Genomic DNA, 14,535 nt, shown 5'->3' with positions numbered 1-14,535 from the left:
TCTGTACCCCAAAGCCCGGTGTGCCAGTTCACCGAAGCTCCGGCTGAGGTTTCGCTGGGCACCCGCAGGCGCCTGTGTATCAATAAATCACCTCTTGCGTTTGCAGCCAGTGCCTCGTGCGTCTTTCTTGGACAGGGAATCGGTGGGTCTTTCACCTGTACAGATCTTTCTCCTTGTGTAAAACAAATGGAAGACCAGTGTTCATCAACATGAGGACAATTTTTTGAAAAGGGTTTGAGGGAAACAAACTTCTTGGTGCTTTTCCATGAAAGCACATGGTGGGCAGTTAATGCATTTGAGGTTAAGTTGTTCACACAACACAGGCAGAATTTATGGAATATGGATTATTTTTGTTTCTTAGCCCAATTTCTGAAAGTTTGTAGGTCCACTTATAAGTTTTTTCAAGTGAGACATCCTTAAGTTGAATTTCAATGATTCATAGTTGTTATTGTTTTTATAAGAATGTATTTGAAAACATTTATTTTCTGTGTACAGTTTATGTAGGAAACTAGCTCCATGATATCTCTTGGCTAGGAAGCCTGTATAAGGACTTTTTCCATCTGATACTGAGGACAGGTTTCATGGGAAACTCAACCATATGAAGGTAACATACCTTTTTCCCCCAGGAGGACTTCAGCTTTGCTTATCCAAGTGTGGTCCTATGTCCTGGAGCTTGTTTGAAATGCAGACTGGTGGCGTATCTGAACCTGTGGGAAGAACCAGACAAGATATGTGACTCTCAGACTTGAGGGTATTACCAGGATTGCTGGACTAGTACAAAGTTTCTGATTCAGTAGTCTGGGTGGGAGCCTGAGAATTTTAATTTTAACAAGTTATCACATGCTGCTGATGTTGCTGGTACAGGGACCATACTTGGAGAACCATTATATTAGAGTGTCCTCATTGTACATTTTTCTCCCCTTTCCAAATTTCTTACTCATTTAAATAGCTTTTTAAAAACAGATTTTCATATTCTTTAACTTGATTGAAGGGGGAAAAAGCATTTTTTTTTTGTAATGACCACACCAAGATTGCTTTTCAGCATCTAATTTCAGAGCAAAAAATCTCTTTAAACCTTAGTTTTAAATCTTATCTATGGGTGTCTCTTTCTCTTCTTTCTGTAATATTCTTTTTAATGTTTAAAAATTCTTTTAATGTAGATAACATGTTCTTATGGTTCAAAAGTTAAAATGACACAGGCATGCTTCGGAAAATGTGATTTCCAACTGCTTTGCCCCCCCTTCACCCCTCTTTTTTAGATAACTACCTTTAATTTATTTCCCATAGATGTCAATTGTTTCCTTTTATAGTAGGAGAAATGCCAGTGTACTATATTCTTTTTATATAAAATGTGGTATACTATTTAAGTAATTCTATCCTATTGTTTTTTCTTTATATGCTCTTTAGATTTTTTCCTATTAGTATTTATTTAGAATGAATATAATATTTGTTTATAGAAAACACTTAAAAAAAACAGCTGTGTTTAAACAGTGTCTATTAAGTGCCTTGTTTACTTATCCAGCCCCCCCCCCGTAGTGTTTGGGTTGTTTCTAGGTTTATCACAGACCATACTATGGTGAACCAGCTTGTATACATATCATTTTATACATGTGCAAGTACATCTGTGGGATACATTCCTAGAAGTGGGATCACCGTGCCAGTGGGCATTGCATTTATAATTTAGTTAAATGCTTCCTTTCTTAGGTGTTGCACCATTTTAAACTCCCACAAGTACAGTTGCTCCTCATTATTCATAGAGGATTGATTTGAGGACCCCTTTGTGGATGCTGAAATACAAGGATGCTTAAGTCTTTTATATAAAAAGCATAGTATTTGCATATAACCTATGCACTTTCTCCACATACTTTTAAATCATCTTTAGATTTCTTAGAAGACTAATACAATATAAATGCCATATAAATAGTTGTTACACTGTATTGTTTAGGGACTAGTGACAACAAAAAAGTTGGTATGTGTTCAGTATGACAATATTTTTAAAAAATATTTTCACCTATGATTGTTGAATTCAGTCTGAATACCACAGATACGAGAGGGCAGATCTCAGTGTATGAGAGAGTTCCTATTTTTTCTGGGGCCTTTCCAATGTACTGTGTACAACCCTTGAATTTGTTAACAGTTTGATAGATGAGAATTATCAATATAGAGTAATTTAATGTGGATTTCTATCATTTTTAATAAGGCTCTGCATATTATGCTTAAAAACGAATTGTATTTTTTTTCTTGTGAACTCTCTGTTAATTTTTTTTTTTCACATTTCTGTTTTGGGTTGCTTTTTTCCCATTATCAATTTCTAGAAATTTGTAAATTGGAGAGATTAGCCCTGTGTGATATCAATTCTAGTTTTCCCCAGATTTTCACTTATTTTTATTTACCTTCACATATTTTGATATACAAAAGTCTTACATTTTTTTAAAATTTTACAGTTTATATTAATCATTATGGTATCTTGATATTTTTTAAAAATATTTCTTTATTTCTATGTGGTGCTGAGGATCAAACCCAATGCCTCACAAGTGCTAGGCAAGCACTCTACCACTGAGCTAAAGCCCCAGCCCAGGTATCTGGAGTTTAAGTCACTGAAAGGCCTCCAAGATTTTTAGAATTTGCCCATGGTTTCTTTTAGTACTTTTATGGTATCACATTTACATTTAAATGTTCAAATTAGGATTTATTCTGGTGTTCAGAATGATGCATAGGTTCAACTTTATCTTTTTCTGTGTGCCTGTTATTTTCACCTGTTGCTTTTAGAGCCCTTCTTTGAATCTCTTATGGTGTTGTTAAATTTTGGAGGTATTGGGGTGTCTCTGGGGTTTGTATTCTATTAGTCTTTTTCTTCATATACCAGGATCACATTATTGATTTTATAAAAGTTTTAATATCTTTTAAAACTAGTTTCCCCTTTTTGCTTTTCATATTCCTGGGAATTCTTGCTTGCTTATTTTCCCATGTACTTTTGAACTGTTTTCTCTAGTTCCAGGAAAACAAAAATCTAAAGGAAATAAACATCAGATTAAATGTATACATTTAAAATCTATTTAACTTCTCCAAACTTTTTTTTCAGGTTCTTAATAAAGGTGCTATGAAAGAATGTAAGACAGGAAAATAATTAAATATTTTTACTGTGGTAAGTGTTTTATGATTTTACATTTTAAAAATTATTTTATTATTATTATTATTATTATTATTATTATTATTATTATTATTATTATTATTATTATTTTAGTCTGCTTCCTTAATGTGTAAAAGGGATATTGTTTTAGGAGTGTTTGAGTTCATACAACCTCTGGGTAGTAAGGTGAATGCCAATAATGTGGGCTGTTTGAATAATGATGTTTGTCTTTCCCTATCTCTATGACTCTAATATTTTAATTTCTATTATTTTGTCATTTTAAAATGTGGTTCTGAGAAGGAGATTCTGTATTACATTTACTTGCAACATTCAATGAATTCTTTCCTCTTAAATAGGAAGATGAAAAGATTTGAAGTAATTTTGGTGATATAGAGGCACTTCTTTCTCTTAAAAGTTTGTTGTGATTTTTTATTATAATAATTAGAAAAATTTTTACCCATATAAAACAACATAATGACAAAAGTAAACCCTCAACTCCTGCACAAAGAAATGGCCACAATTAACTCACTTTTGGAAACTTATTGATGGATATGAAAGTGTATATAAGATTTTAAATACACAGCAGTCTCTCTCTATATATGAAGCTATGTGGTCATTTTTATAGTGTTCTATATATATCTCTATTTGTGAGTTGAACCTGATGTGCATAATCATGGGTGATCATTTTACTGGCTGCCTAGTTTTTTTTTTTTTTTTTTTTTTAAATTATTTTTTAGTTGTCAATAGATCTTTATATATGCAGTGTTGAGAATCAAACCCTGTTCTTCACACATGCCAGGCAAGTGCTCTACCATTGAGCTACAACCCAGCCCTGCCTGCCTAGTTTTCTATTATTTAGAGGCATCATACTTTATCTAGCTACTCCTTTCATAGCCATTTAGATTGTTACTTGTTTTTCTTTCTTGTTAATAGTGGTATATTGATTATGGTATACTTATTCACTTATCTTCATAGAGGTATAACTGCCAGGTCAAAGATTATATACATTTTTTAAATATTGATAAATATAGCTAAGCTGTTATCTGTAAAAACTGTCCCCTTCAATGCCCATGAGAATCCTATTTTCAAAACCCTTGCTCACACCAAGTTTTGTTAATCTTTTTAATCTTTGCTAATTCAATAGGGAAAAAAGTACATTTTTGAGATAACATGTGTTTTATTGGTACTGGGGATCAAACCCAGGGGTACTTCACTAGTAAATTAGATCCCCAGCACATTTTATTTTATTTATTTATTTATTTATTTTTTTTTTGAGACAGGGCCTCGCTAAGTTGCTGAGGCTATCCTTGAACTTGTGATCCTCCTGCCTCAGTCTCCTGATTTTCTGGGATTATAGGTGTGTTTCACTGTAAACTATTAAGGAAACCTTGTGTTATTCAAAGATTTCTTTCATTCAACATTTTTATTAACAAAAGAATTCTCTTCCTTAAGAACATACTAGTGATTCTTACATGTCAGATATTCTTAGGCATTTAATGTGATGAAAATATTTAAATATATTGAGTATTTTTTAGGTCTTTTGCCTTGATTTTAACTCATTGTTAATATTTGAAAACTTGAGGATTGGGGATGTGGCTCAAGTGGTAGTACACTAGCCTGGACTGTATGAGGCACTGGGTTCAATCCTCAGCACCACGTAAAAATAAAATAAAAGGATTGTGTCCACCGTGAAAAAAAAAAAAAAACAAAAAAAAACAAAAAAACTAAAAAGCAAATATTAAAAGCATTATTTGAAAACTTGATCAACCAGCTATAATTGTTTTGAACACAGAATGTTTTCTTCTGCAAAGAGTAGTACTTTTGTGTTTTATTCACCTGAAGGAAAGCCTAAAGTAACTTTTAAAATAAATTTCTTAACAATTTCCAAACATGGATACCAATGGCTGAATAGCATAAAGAATATTATTTCTGTAATTGGGTGATAATATAGTTTTTATGAGTTATGTAAACTATATGATTGTCCAATCATGTCTAAAACTATGTGTATCTCTTCTGTCCAAAGATTTTATCACTTCCTGATGAAATATGATTTTTAATTTTATGTTTGCTTTAGATTTTATTTCAATCAAATAAGAGTAACATATAAAGATGGCCTCACATGAAGCAGATTCACAACTTTATCATTGACCGACTGTTTATTCTTTGAACTGTCTTCTATATATAAAGTACATCTAGATTGCCTTTCCTGAGAGTGCTTTTCTTTTCACTTCAGTTAACATTGTTTACTGAATAACCCAAGGCTGGGACAATATGGACCAACTGGCGATTTATTCACCAGTTTTCATTCAGCACTGAATACCTACCTAAATACTAGGCATCCACAGACATCAAAATCATTATTTACTTCTTTGTTTAATTTTTTGGTACTGGGAATTGAATCTAGAGGCACTTTACCACTGAAACACATCCCCAGCCCTTTTGTTTATTTTTTAAAAATTTTTAGACAGGATCTTGCTAAGTTGCTTAGGGCCTCACTAAGTTCCTAAGACTGGCCTTGAATGTAGGATCCTTCTGCCTCAGCCTCAACCTCCCAAAGGTTGATGCATATTATCATTATTATTTAAAGATGCAAAAGAGAATAGTATACATTTTAATTTAGAGCAGACTAACATGGTTTCTTTTAAATTTCGATGTGCATAACTGTATGGCACTTGCTGCCATAACATTCAATGGTTACTTTATTTCAAATTTTGATGTGGACTATATTTTATTTAATTTTTATAATCACATGTGTCCTGTATTTTAAATCTTTTTTTAAAGGGCAGAGTAAGTATTTAAACTGAGTATGCTGCTGGTTCCTGTTTAAGATCTGTTTATGTTTCTCAGTATAGACATGGCAATATTTTATAAAATATGTTGTTTAAAAATAATGATAAAGTAAATGCCCCCCAAAATAAAGTAAATATAATTGTATGGTTCACATTTTTTAAAATAAAAGCAGAAAATTAGATTGCCAGACTTTGAGTAGAATTAATAAATTTTTGTCTGAGTCTTGCCTGTGAAGCTTTTCTGACTCCTAAACCAGTTTTTCACAGCCAAAGTAAATAGAAATGGAACAATTAAAGATTTAATAGATTTAAGAAGTATTTTAGTCTCTATTTTATTTACTTTATTCTAATATTTCTATTAGAGTACAGGATTCTAAAGAATACATGTAACTTGTTTTAATTATTATTTTTGCAGAAGTCATTTGCATGTGAAATTTTTAAAATCAATTAAATAATACTCTATCCAGTTTTATTTGCACTTTATTTTGCCTAACAATTGTTTCTTTTTTAATATTTATTTTTTAGTTGTATGATTTATATGTGGTGCTGAGTATTTAACCCAGGGCCCTGATGTGCGAGGCAAGCACTCCACTGCTTAGCCATAACCTCAGCCCCTAGCAAATATTTCTTAATACATAGTCTGAAATTAAATCAAGGCAGACTTGAAATTACTGAGTCTTCATTATTGGGCCAAATTAATGAGGTTTTCCTGGACTTTTCCTTCTGGTATCTTATTGTGGCTAATGATGTAATCTTATTTGTTTTCTAAAATATTGAAGTTTTAGGTTTTTGAAACTTTTCTGTGAAAGTACAGGGATTTGTTTATACAGTGCCTTTCATTTTACTTATGAGTTAATTTCTTTAATTTTGTGCCCTAAAACCTACTAAAAATATTCCTGGAAAGTGAGGGATTAAACAGAATTTGTAATAAAAATGAAGACCTTTTTCTTTATTTCTCCTGTTAGCTGCATTTGTTAAAATTTTTATACTACATTTAAATAAATATTAAGACTTTATTACAGGGCTGGGATTATGGGTCAGTGTAGAGCACCTGCCTGGCATGTGTGAGGCACTGGTTTTGATCATCACCACCACAATAAATAAATAAACAAACAAACAAACAAACAGACAGACAAATAAATAAATAAAGCAATTATGTCCATCAACAACTACCCCCCCAAAGACTTTATTACATATTAAATGGGTGGGATTTTCTGTATTTGAAACAGTTTCTTTCTATATTAGGCATAAAGTTTAATTTAGACTGGCAGAGTAAGTGATCATTTGTTTGGAAAGAGGGGTAGACAATCTTTGGTTAGTTTCATTCTGTAACCTTCCAGCTAATTGTTGAATTGCATGCTTTTTTTGTTCTTTGCTCTGTCTACTTTGGATTTGGTTTTATGGTTGGTTGAAATAGAGATTTATTGGTAGGAACATAGATTATTTTCCCATTTTAACAGATTGTGTGTTTTTCTGACAGCTTATTCTGTCACAGGCAGAGTGATTCAACCAGACCCTTGTGCAGAGGTGTTAGTATATGATTTGGGCAGCCATTTTCAAAAATAACAGCTTTATTGATATATAATTCACATTACCATCAAGGTCACTCATTAAAAGTGCAATTCACTGAGTTTTAGTATATTCACACAGTTGTGTGCCTATCCAGCTATCTAATATGGAAAGACATTTGCCATACCCAAAGAAGACCCATGCCCTTTAGCAGTCAGTCTCCACTCAATCTTGCTCCATGTAGGCATGAATCTTCTTTCTCTCTTTGTGGATTTACTTGTTCTGGACATGATATATAAATGTAATCATTCAATATATGGCCCTTTGTATTTGTTTTTTTTTTTTATCCTGTTTTTTAGGTAGCACATATTAGAACTTCATTCCTTTTATTGCTACATAGTGTTCTGTTATATAGATACACTGTAGTTTGTTTATCCATTTATCAGTTGATGGATATTTGGGTGACATTCACTTTGTGGTTCTTATGATCATGCTGCTGTGAATATTTGTGTTTTTGAGTTGACTTCTGTTTTCTTTTGGGTAGATACTTAGGATTGAAATTTATGGGCCATAAGTCACTCTGCCAGACTGTTTTATAAGGTGACTCAACCACTTTATATTCCCATCAGCAATGTTTGAAGATTTCATTTCTCCATATCTTTGCCAACATTGTGACATGGTGTTTTTCCATATTAGTCATCCTAATGGGTATGAAGTGGCATTGCATTGTGGTTTTTATTTGCATTTCCCTGATAAATAATGATATTCAATAACTTTGTGTACTTGTTAGCCATTGTTTATCTTTGTTAGGCAAATTCCTGTTCAGATTCTTTACCCATTTTAAAAACTGAGCTGTCCTTTTCTTGTTTAGTTTTAATAGTTCTTCTGTATTCTGGATATACACAAATGTTCACTTATCAGATATATGAAGTATATATTTTTTTCTTATTCTATAGTCTTTTCATTCTTATAAGGCCAATAGGTTTTTTGTTCAAGTCCAATTTACCAGTTTTTTGACTGCTTATGCAGTTTTCTCTGAAATTTTTCCATAAGTTAAAAAAAAAACAAAAAAAAAAACAGATCTTATTTCTCAACATCTTCCATTAATTTTTCTTCCTACACAAACAATGATTATTTAGTTAACTACACAATGGGTTACAGATATTAAAAATATTTTTTGTTTTCAAATATTTTCATCACATTTAATGAAAGAAACCCAAGTTTTCTAACTTGATATCCAGTGCACTTTTAAAAAATCTGCTTAGCTCAGAATGCACACATTATTCTGTAAATATTTACAGGTGTCTAATGTATTCTGAGGACTTGACTGGGCTTGGAGATCCAGGGATGCTTGGAACATGGTCCTGTCCTTAAGGAACCAGAGGTCATGTGCCACACTACAGATTTCTACAGAGGGTAGTGGCACCAGTGGAGAAAGAGGGGCACTGTCTGGGTGAGAAAGCCTCTCAGGGAGTCGGTGCTGGTGCTCTGTCTGCAGAAATTCATTGGTGATCAGAATCTTTTCTTATAGCCTATGATTCTTCCTTTTAGACATTTGCTGCTGCTGTGTGTTATGTACATTGGCACCAGTTATTTGTAACAGCAATATTTAGGGATATTGATGTAATGAATTGTAGACATCAATGTGATGACTTTGATACCTAGAAGCAAGCCAGAAGAAAGCCACATTTCTTTGATTTCTTCAGGTTTTCAAGAATGGGAACTTCCTACTTACTAATTAATTCAGTGTGGTGTGTGTGTGTGTATCTGAGCTCCGACCAAACCCAAGCAATTTTGGGTAGTCAGAGCTAAAATGTGAGTCAAGGAGGAACAGCTGTTTGACTGGAGGGAAGATTGTATATAGATATTTGGGTGAGACCTGTTAAGGAATTTATATCTTTCTTTAATAATGGAAAGCCATTGATGAGTTTGGTTGTGTGTGGGGAACATTGTCCCTCCTGTTATCTGTTCCACAGAAGCTGTTTGTGTGGACTAGAGACAGGAGACTTGTGGGGCTGTGGGACTAGTCCACATGAGAGCCAATGAGGACCTGAGCTAGGGCACTGCTGATAGATGTGGACACACAGATTGGAAATGTTTAGAAGGTGCAAGTCAGAATTCTTGGCTGCAATCAACCATCATAAGTTAAAAGGAGGATTATTGAAGAAAGAAGACTTCTGAAGAAAGTTTCAAAGGAATGAAATTCCACAGAAGCCAGCATTATTTTAGGCCCTTAGGGGCTAAGGGACAGAGCAGGGGCCATACTCAGGCCCTCACACAAGAGGGAGAAAAGAGGGTCTCCTTCCACCTGTGCTTTTTAAAATCCCAAGAGCACTCTTTTTTTAATTTATATATTTTTTTTTTAGTTGTTGATGAACTTTATTTTGTTTATATTTATGTGGTACTGAGAATCAAACCTGGTGCCTCACACATGCTAGGCCATTGCTTACCACTGAGCCACAACCCCAGCCCCCAAGAGCACTCTTAGCCTTGGGTTTTGTGACCCTGCTCAGGCAGAAGTTTTGCTGGGAGCTCTGCACCCTCATCACTAGCATTCCCAAAAGCGGGGAAGGATTGTGGAGCAGAGCCATCTATTCCTCTTTGGTTATTCAAGTTGGCTTGGGCAGATGTTAAGATCTGAAGGGGAAGGTTAGGAATGCCTCAGAAGTTTGTGGCCTGGGTAGACCATGATGACAGCATTTCTGTGCAAGAACAAGGTTCACAAGTGAGTAGACTAGAATGCAGGAAGTAAACAGAGTTCACTTTTAGACCAGCTTAGTTTGGGATGTGCCTGTCAAGATGTTATGTTTCTGTGACAATTCACTTGACTTCATTCACTAATAGAAGCCTCTCTAGGGTTTGGTTATTTTTTTTGCTATGACTTTCCAGAGACTAGCATGGATTTTCAGAGGTACCTTTATTAGCTCTTAGATAAAGTAATTAAAATTTATTTTATACAGTGCAGCTTATTCTGTTTTTATGTTTTCTTTTCTTTTTTTTTTTTTTTTTTTTTTTTTTTTTTTTTTTTTTTTTTGTACCACGAATTGAGCTCAGGGTGCTCAATCACTGAGCCACATCCCCAACTATTTTTTTTTTCTTTTTTCTTGAGACAGAGTTCTGTTAAGTTGCTTAAAGCCTCACTAAATTGCTAAGGCTGGGTTTGAACTTGCAATCCTCCTACTTCATGTTTACAAGCCACTGGGATTATAAGTGTGTGTCACCAACCTGGCTGAGCAATCTTTCTTAATGGACAAAGAACAGTAGATGCTGTTTAACTGTTCTTGCTCCTATGTTAGTGAAGTCTGAATTGAAATTTCTTTCTGCATCTCAAAGAGTACAATATACTGTACAGCAACTCTAAAAGGGTGGAAGTTATATGGTTTCTGAGAACTTCTTTTCTGGATGTAAATCCATGAAACATCAGTGTGTGTAGCAGTTAAATAGGAATTTTAGTCAGAGAACAGTGGAAGGCTGGCCTGGAACTACACTGTTACTCCAACAGCATCATTCAAACACTAGCATTTTGGGCTGGGGATGTAGCTTGCTTCACATGTGTGAGGCCTTGGGTTTGATACTCAGTTCCACAGACAACTCATTGTTCTGTTTTCATTAATGAAATACAAAGTCATTTTTGGAGGAATGAAGGATAAATTACTCATTTATATATCTTATGTGTTATAACATGACACAAATCATTTGCTTATGTGATAAACACTGCTACAAATAAGATCAGAATTGTTTTGAATATTTAAAGTCACTTTATACATGGTCAGTATTGAAAATAGCATTGCAGGTAAGGCCATTTCATAGATGTCATTTTACTTAAGAGATCTTGATCTTTCCTAGCTTTGCAAGATATGACAATGAAGGCTAGCTGAATGCTAATACTTGGAAGATAAATTGTTGCCCACACCAGCTCTGCCACTATGTTGTTTCTCCTCCATGCCAAGGCATATGGTCAGATTAAGGTGAATTCGAGAAAAATAAATTTGCTGAGATTAAATGGGAGGTACTCATGGTGGGATGAATCCATATTCTCTGGCAGGTGTGGTCCTATTTGGGGCCCTCTTGATAAAATATTCAAGATATACTCTGTGCTGTTAGTAATGGGAAGTAGCTCAGTGACCTTGGACAAGTATATTAAGGTCAGTGACACTCTACCTGTCTATAATATTCTCCATTATAGCATTGTTGTGATGATGAGCAGAGCTGCTGCATATCAACTGGTAAGCACAGTGCCAAGAACATTTCAAATTACAAGTAGATCTTACTCCACACAACAGTGTTTTCTTCAAAGTAAAATGCAAAAGGAGGGCAGTAACTGACATCAGAGGTATCAGAAGTAACCACAAATTGGCTCTTAGCTTCAATGGAACTCAAGCTGTAGCAGGTGTAATTTCACAATTTTAATTAAAATCAGTATCAGAGGTGAGATGTAAATTTTCATAATTTTAACTATAAGCACTTAAATTTCTGTGCTTTTTTCACAAATTTACCTAAATCAAGCCATTTTCATTTGTAAAACTCCAAAAATCAATAAATAGAAGATGAAATAACTGAATACTATGGTTGGTTTCATCTTTTGTTTAGTGGACACTGCTTATCAGTGAAGATGAGAATACTTGGATATTGTGCTTGCAGAGCTCATGGTCTAGGTTCCATGGTTACTGAACACTCAGGATTAGTAGTGTTTAATGTAGATATGAATTTGGGTATGATGTGTTTGGAACACGGGCAGAGTAATCATGTCAGTCAAAATTCACTAAAAGCTTATGGTTTAGCAAAATTGTACCTTTTAGAACACAAAACATGACATTTCTGAAGAACCTGAAAAAATTAGAAGAAGAGTAACTTTCTAAGGGAATTCGAAGCACATGCCATCCAGTTATCACTGACAAGTGATTTTTATATATTTTTGTGTACATGGCATGAGTTTGTTGGGTTCTTTAAAAAAAATATTCACTAGTTCTAATCAGTTATACATGAGAGTAGTTATACATTGTACACAAATGTAGCAGGTGTTGGGTTCTTTTAGAGAAACAACCTTAAAGGGTAGTATCATTGCAAGGGAAAAAGATAGTGGATGGTTTTCAAAGGGACATCCTTACTAAGCTGTAAAATGTCTTGAATATTGTGGCAGAGCTATAGATGGTTATATTTATGATGAATAATTAAGGTTGTATCTTCTATAAGATATAGTAATTTCTATTCTTGGTCCAGTTAGCTGAGTTCAGTAATGAAGAATATGCTGTTAGAGTGTTATATTTAATACCCACTATTAGAATATTTACTTAAAATTTCCAGTTTGTTATTGGTATCTTAAAAAAATCATTTGGGGTCAGTCTTCACATCCTTTTATATTTCTAAGCCAGAATGACCTCTTAGAGCTGGTAGACTCAATACTTGCTGTGTGTGGAATAATTTTTAATCTTTTTTCTGAGTTCACTTAAGATATGAGATATACTTGTCATTTTGGAATTCTAAACTGTTAGGATACAGTTCTCCAGTCTTGTTATCGTTGAAATTTAATATTTTAACCTTTAATTAGAAGAGTCACTGTTCTATGCTGTGGTATGTTTCCATTGCTATTTTTTCATCATGTGATTTAAGTGTTGCTAAACTTTACAAGTTATTCCAAAAGAAGACATGGAATAACTTTGTAATTTGGTGCTGTCTATTCTGCATGAAATCCAGCACTTTCAACAGTGCTATGTGCAGTAAATATTTATTTGAATTAGAGATTTGCTTTAGGGCAGCTTGCAAAAGTAATATTTTCAGTATTCAGTGACTGAGCCTTCAGTACTGATAGTTTAGCTAAACATTCAGACTTCATTTGAAGCCAGTAAACAGACAACTGTGCAATCCAGGGAGACCAATTTCTTCACTTTTATATCCACTAGTAATTTTCTTTTACAGTCATGTTTACATAGAGTAAAGGTCAAAGGAAAAGGTGTATTTGGAGCAGTTACATGAGTAAGTTTGCTACAGTGAAAGATTTTCTGTATGCTGATGAGTAACAAGAGGCAGGAATCCATTAGGCAGCTCTTTGATCAGTCATATTTCTTAGAATGCTGCTGCTCTTTTTTTTTTTTTTTGCATTCAAAGCAAGCTGTGGTTAGGTGCTGAGCAACTTGTTGAGGCAGCTTGTCTTCCCGGCCTCCTCATGATGCACCTGTGGTACTCACTATGCATCCTGCTGACTGACAAGGCATTCTGCCAGCCCCAGCCTCATGTGCTCCTGGTGGTTGCAGGCTCTGCAGGTGACTGGGAATGTGAGAAAGGATGGCCATGCCTGATGCAGGCACTCTATGCTTGTGGACTGCCTTTGTTTCACTAGGCTGCACTTTCAGAGCACAGGTTCAAGGATGAAATTGTTGAGGATTTTAAGATGGTGAGCACAGCACAGCAGAACAACTGGAGGCCCTTCTGGGCATGGGACCTTTGGTACTCGTGAGGCTGGCACTGTCTGCCCAGAGTCAGAAGAAGGAATGCTGTTGGTATTTCATGAAAATATGGCCTTGGACAAAGTTCACTTGGACTGGAGGAAGGCTCTGTTTGGGAACTCAGTGGTCAAAGACCTGCTGAGAGGATCACAAGCCCAGTGCTCTTGCCTGAATTTACCTGGAAAAGATGAAGGAGGCATCTTTGAGGTTCCATGTATTGTGGATAAGAAGTGTGACTATCAATCTGGATTTGGTCCTTAAACAGTGCTACGTGTGGGAGGAGGGGCCTGACCTCTTGGACTCATGTCTCCATTTCTTTCTGGAGAGAACAAATCTGACTTCACAGCTGCTGCTGAGATCAGGCAGTGGTGGTTGGGAACTGGTGCTTTGTGGTCCTGTGCTTAGGTCGTTAAGCAGTCCAGTTAAGTCGACTCACCACCGGTGGTATCCTGGCTGACCACATGCTTGAGACCCAGGGCCTCAATGCTGAGGAGCCTTGGACCAACTCCATGTGGCAAAACTGCACTCAACTTCACATGAGGATCTGTGTCTCACTGGCACACCTAGGCAGTCATATCCAGCTTTGAACATCTGAACACACAAGGTAATTTTCATGGAAAACCTGCCCTGCCAGTGTCAAGTGCATCATCCTGGCTGATGGATC

Source organism: Marmota flaviventris, chromosome 13 (genome assembly GCF_047511675.1).
Source record: "Marmota flaviventris isolate mMarFla1 chromosome 13, mMarFla1.hap1, whole genome shotgun sequence".
NCBI classification, from domain to species: domain Eukaryota; kingdom Metazoa; phylum Chordata; class Mammalia; order Rodentia; family Sciuridae; genus Marmota; species Marmota flaviventris.
Note: the sequence above shows the minus strand (reverse complement) of the source record.